Source organism: Myotis yumanensis, unplaced genomic scaffold (assembly GCF_028538775.1).
Source record: "Myotis yumanensis isolate MYYU_CA2020_CCGP unplaced genomic scaffold, mMyoYum1.0.hap1 SCAF_4, whole genome shotgun sequence".
In the NCBI taxonomy this organism is placed as follows: Eukaryota; Metazoa; Chordata; class Mammalia; order Chiroptera; family Vespertilionidae; genus Myotis; species Myotis yumanensis.
Genome location: NW_027223755.1, coordinates 82,867,776 through 82,873,775, shown reverse-complemented (window position 1 = coordinate 82,873,775; position 6,000 = coordinate 82,867,776). Strand labels below are relative to the sequence as shown.

The 6,000-nt window shown below is 45.9% G+C and overlaps 1 protein-coding gene across 4 annotated transcripts in view; it reads left to right on the top strand.

Moving 5' to 3' along the window:
* Positions 1 to 805: 805 nt before the first annotated feature.
* The window catches only part of LOC139008982 (general transcription factor II-I repeat domain-containing protein 2B), a 47,842-nt gene continuing 42,647 nt past the window's right edge, over positions 806 to 6,000 (top strand). For 3 of the 4 annotated variants that reach the window (XM_070412828.1, XM_070412827.1, XM_070412824.1), the window contains exon 1: positions 806 to 1,317. The gene's annotated coding sequence lies outside the window, so the exon portion shown is untranslated. The remainder of the gene's footprint in view (positions 1,318 to 6,000) is intronic. The other variant, XM_070412826.1, reaches the window with a different exon arrangement.

The following is a 6,000-nucleotide window of genomic DNA, read 5'->3' as shown; positions in this document are numbered from 1 at the left end:
AAATAGATACACACATAAAGCAAGAGTATGTATAGATGGGGGGGGGGGGGGGGGGGGGAGGCGTGTCACAAAAATGGAATGACCAGAGTCTGGCAAAAACCTAACCTTGCTAGGTCAGTGTTTGCTATGACCTAAAAGAACGTAACTCTACTGAAGGAGAATCAACACTAACAGAAATATTTTCAAACATCTCTTTTTAAAACGATGTCAGAAAGGCAGGCACTTACTCCACTAGTTCTTGAATTACCTTTACCTTGCAAGTCCCAATTTTTTAAAAAAGCCATCTGCCGGGACATATTTCTCACTTGAAAAACAGCAGCCTATCTGGGACACGTATGTTTGTGCAAAAGGAAGTATGTATTAGAACACATCAACTTCAAAACAGCAGTGATCTCTGGTCAAGGAAAGGCAGGGGAGTGAGACTGCTGCCTTCACTTGTGTCTAATATTTCTCTAAAATAGAAATAAGGCATATGATCTTACACTTGAGCCATGGGTAAATGATTTATTATCCTAGTCTTTTTGGAATGTTTAAAATGTAACTATGACTTAATCAGATTAAATCACACTATTGTAATATTTGACTATTGGCTAAAGTGCCACCGTCAACCGATGGACAGCTCCCGATCAGCTGGCGATGTCACTGACCACATGGGAAAGGTCAGTTTACAGCAAACAACTGGATGGCTTTAGGGCGGACTCACCCCCTCCAAAACGACACATTGCAATCAGGCTCAAGTATTAAATTACAGCCAGAAAGTACCGGTCCCGTTTGGGGGCGGTTTCTAGGGCTGAGACCAGACCTGTGCCGGCCACTCACTCACAGGCTGGGGATGGTGAGCATGTCTGGCCGGCCGGCCATATAAGGCCCACAGAATCATGCGGTCCGGCCCTGCCAAGGCATTAGGGGTGAGTTAATTAAACGTTTGACCAAATATAGCAGGCTAAGTTGATAATTTTGTATGTCAAGGGAACGATGTTATAAATATCCAAAAGGCCCCTGGCAGAAGGAGGGTTCCCCACCCCTGCCGGAACTAAGAGCGGGCAGCAGAACTGGATTCGGCAGCACCGGAAACGGCAACTCCCACTTGGGGCTCTGCAGACAGAGTTGAGGCTGCCTTCCAGGAAGCCAAAAAAAAAAAGGGGAGAAAGAGAAAAAGGAGGGATAGTGGGGAAGAGGCCCGCGACCGCCGCGCACGCGCCGCGCCCCCACCTCTTCGCCTTCCCGGCTGCTGCCCTCGGCCTTTGGCCGCTCCCTGGTGGCCCAGCCCTCGGACGCCGCGGCCCGCCGGCCACTGCCCGCCGCCGGGGACCTCAGGTGCGTACCCCGCCTCCGCCGCCATTAAGAGCGGGTGCTTTCCTTAGAACTCTCTGCTCCCCCGGGCCCGCCGAAGGGGAGGCTTAGGGGGGCCGCCCGCCCAGGTGCCTGGAGGGAAGCGCCCCTTCGCCGCCGGCCCAGCGGGCCCCGAACCGCGCTGCTGGCGGGCAGGGCCCCAGGGGTGGGGGTGGGGCGAGGAAGCTCGGCCGCGGGGGTGACGGTTGCACGCACCGAACGCGCCTCCTTCTCCCTTCCGATTGGCCAGGCGGAGCGGTGGGGGCGGATGCTGCAAGCCCTGGGCTCTCGGGGGCCCGGGGTGCGTGAGGCCCCGCCCCGTTTGACGTACGCGGGGCTCTCGCGCTGTGGGGCAGACGTGCCTGATTGGTTAGGTTAGGAGGCGGGCTTCCTCTGTTGCCTAGTAACTGCCCGGTTCCATGGATTCGGGCGCCTCCGCCGCTCGCCTTGCAAGTGGCCCGCGGCGTGGGTTTGTCGGGGGTGTGGCCAGTTGGGCTGTCTCCAGCGGCCTGTTGGCAGGAAAACCCGGAGGCCCTAAGAAGAGCCTATGGCCCACGTGTAGTTTAGAGACAAAGGGGGGGAAAAGACCCACAAGGCTGTATTTTCCGCCCTTCAAACCCAACCTTTGCTGTTTACTGAGATACCCCAATGAAATTCATGCACTTTAAAAGTGCATGATTCATTGGTTTTTAGTTTATTCACGGAGTTTTGCAACCATCACCACTAATTCCAGAACATTTCCATCACCCAAAAAGGAACCCGGATTCCATTAGACCAGCGGTTCTCAACCTGTGGGTCGCGACCCCTTTGGGGGTCGAACGACCCTTTCACAGAGGTCGCCTAAGACCATCGGAAAACACATATATAATTACATATTGTTTTTGTGATTAATCACTATGCTTTCATTATGTTCAATTTGTAACAATGAAAATACATCCTGCATATCAGATATTTACATTACTATTCATAACAGTAGCAAAATTACAGTTATGAAGTAGCAACGAAAATAATTTTATGGTTGGGGGTCACCACAACATGAGGAACTGTATTAAAGGGTCGCGGCATTAGGAAGGTTGAGAACCACTGCATTAGACAGTCATTTCCCATTTCCCACCACAACCCCTGGCAACCGCTAATGTGTTTTCTGTCTCTATTGCTCTGTCTCTTTTGGACATTTCCTGTAGATGGACTAAGGAGCCATTTGGGTCTGGTTTCTTCCATTCTCTTTTATGACTGAATAAGTATTGTATGGGTATACCGCATTTCTGTCAATTTATGGCAATTTGGGTTGTTTCCATTTTTTTGGCTATTGTGGATAAATGCTATGAGCATTCCTGTACACTTTTTTGTGTGCATATGTTTTCAACTCTTGGGTATATACTAAGGAATGACATTTCTGGGCCAAACTTTGTGTTTTAATTTCATGCTGGTAATTTGAAGTAAACAGATGTCTAGGTATAAGATTGGATATTGCTCAGAGCTGCAACTGAAGGATTCAACAGCCTTTTCTCCCTCTTTCCTTCCACTTGGAGAGGAAGGCTTGATCAGTGGGACTGGCCACCTGGACGTTAGTGGACACAGGGCTTGGTGCCAGCTGCAGCAGGTGTTAATCTGCAGTGGCGATTTGGAGTGTTCTTCCTGCCTGCCTGTTGTTTAGCCCCTGATGTTTGCTGCCCACAGCTCCGAGTTTTTGCCCACATCTTCAGCCTGGACCGTTTCTTTCCTTATTCTCAGGCCACAGAACTTGCTCAAGTGCCCCCCACCCCCACCCCAGTTGTTGATTCTGTGTTCCCACATGCCCTGGACCATTTCAAGGATGTCTGGCTTTTCATTTTGCCTTTATTACCTGCTATTCTGCCATGTCGGCCTGCCTCACTTGAGAGTGCAGGAGGCGGATTTTTCCACCTTTGTTTCCTCCCTGCCCTTCCTGACACTGTGTTGTTTTCACATAGCAGGTGCTCAATACATTTTTGGTTGTTGTTGTTTTTAAATTTTTTATTAATTTATTTGGTGAGGCTAAAGTTCTTGACTATTTGTTAATCATTTACATCTTATTGAAAATACATGTTATTTCTACTTCTCTTCCATACTCCTTGAATGCCAGAATATTTTATTGTCTTGAAATTTGTTATTTGTTTTAAAATTTTTTCCAGTTTTATTGAGATATAATTGACATATAACATTGTATTCATTTTAGGTATACACCATACACACACACACACACACACACACACACACACATACTAGAGGCCAGGCTCACGATGGCAAGCGCAGCAGTGGTGGTGGGAGCCTCTCCTGCCTCCACAGCATTTGGACATCCCCGAAGGGCTCCTGGACTGCAAGAAGGTGCAGGCCTGGCTGAGGGACACCCCCCCCCCTCCCCCGCAAGTGCACAAATTTCATGCACTGGGCCTCTAGTAATTCAATACAGTAAATTCAATAATAAAAATAAGCAAACAATCCAGTTTTTAAATGGACAAAAATTTGAGCAGGCATCTCACCAAAGATGATATATGGATGGCAGATAAGCACATGTAAAGATGCCCAGCATCGCCGAAACCGGTTTGGCTCAGTGGATGGAGCGTCGGCCTGCGGACTGAAAGGTCCCAGGTTCGATTCCGGTCAAGGGCATGTACCTGGGTTGCGGGCACATCCCCGGTAGGGGATGTGCAGGAGGCAGCTGATCGATGTTCCTCTCTCATCGATGTTTCTAACTCTCTATTCCTCTCCCTTCCTCTCTGTAAAAAATCAATAAAATATATTAAAAAAAAAAAAAAAAAAAAAAAAAAAAAAAAAGATGCCCAGCATCATTAGTCATTATGAAAATGCAAATTTAGCCTTGGCAATTTTGCTCAGTGGTTAGAGCGCTGGCCCGTGGACCGAAGGATCTTGGGTTTGATTCCCAGTCAAGGGCACCTACCTCAGTTGCAGGTTCCCCAGCCCAATCAATGTGTTTTTCTCACGTGGATGTTTCTCTCTCTCCTCCTCCTCCTCCCTCTCTCCACTCTCTTTAGAAATCAATGGAAAAAATATCCTCAGGTGAGAATTTAAAGAAAATGAAAATTTAAACCACAAAGGATTTCACTACCAACATATTAGAATGGCTAAAGGTTTTTTTTTTCCCTAACCTGACAATATTGTTAGTTGACAAAGGTGTGAGCACCTGGAGTTCTCATGCATTAGTGATAGGAACACTAATGGTACAGTCACTTTGGAAAACAGTTTGGTACTTCCTTATAAAGCTAAAAATATACCTAAGCTATGTCCCAGCAATCCCACTTTTAGGTATTTACACAAGAGAAATGAAAACTTAAGTTTAATCCAACCAGCATGGCTCAGCCATTGAGCATCCACCTAAGAACCAGGAGGTCACGGTTCAATTCCAGTTAGGTCACATGCCCAGGTTGTGGGCTCATGGGACATGCAGGAAGCAGCCGATCAATGATTCTCTCTCGTCATTGATGTTTCTATCTCTGTCTCCCTTTCCCTTCCTCTCTGAAGTCAATAAAAATATTTTGCTTTAAAGAACACTTAGGTTGACACAAAAGCCTACGTGTGAATGGTTGTAGTGGCTTTATTCATAATCATAAAAAAAAAAAACCTGTGAATAACCCAGAAGTTCTTAACCTGTGAATAACCCAGAAGTTCTTTAAGAGGCAAAAAGGTAAATTGTATATCCCTACAACAGTGTACTTAGTGAAAAGAAAAAAAAAAAACTGACACAGTGAACAGCACAGCATGGGGTTCCATTTATATGACATTCTGGGATACCAAAAAACTACAGGACAGAAACAGATCCGTTATGGCCGGAGGCTGGGGTGCAGGGTATGGATCGACTACAAAGAGGCCTGGAGGAGTTTTGGGGGTGATGCAACTGCCTTTGCTATACCTTGATTTTAGTGGTGACTATAGATGTTATATTTGTTAAAACATAAAACTATGCACTAAAAAGGTGAAGTTACTCTATGTAAATTATACCTTAATTTTAAAAAGTTTTTATGACATGAGCAGATATTTCACATCTAATAATCATAGAAATGAAATGTAATTCTAATGAGAGTCTAAGTTTACATCAGTTGAAAGAATTTTTATAGTGAAACCTTGTTCCTTTACTTTAAAGGAAAGAGTAAATGGTCTGTTTGACCATTTTTCCTCTTGCTAAATAAAATATGCAGACATAAACAATGATTGATTGAGCTCAGACGTGAGCGTCCCAAGCTTTTTGGTCAGCTTCATGGAGAGACCTCTGAGCTTGGAGGTTGTTTTAAGGACACACAACGTCATGACCTCCTGATGTTTTTTTGATTTCACAAACCAGCCACATGGGAGCATTTTATAATGCGTCCTCCAGGCACCGGGGCGTGAACCGGCTTCTTCCCTTTCTGAGTGCTTGCATGGGAATAATTGGAGCATTAAATTGGATTATTGGAAAAGCACTGGCACCTAGTAGTATGTGTTCTCTGAGTGTTAATTTCTTTTTTCTCTATCCAACCTCTCTTTGATTTTTTTTTTTTAATATATTTTATTGATTTTTCACAGAGAGGAAGGGAGAGAGAGATAGAGAGTTAGAAAGATCGATGAGAGAGAAACATCGACCAGCTGCCTCCTGCACATCTCCCACTGGGGATGTGCCCGCAACCCAGGTACATGCCCTTGACCGGAATCGAA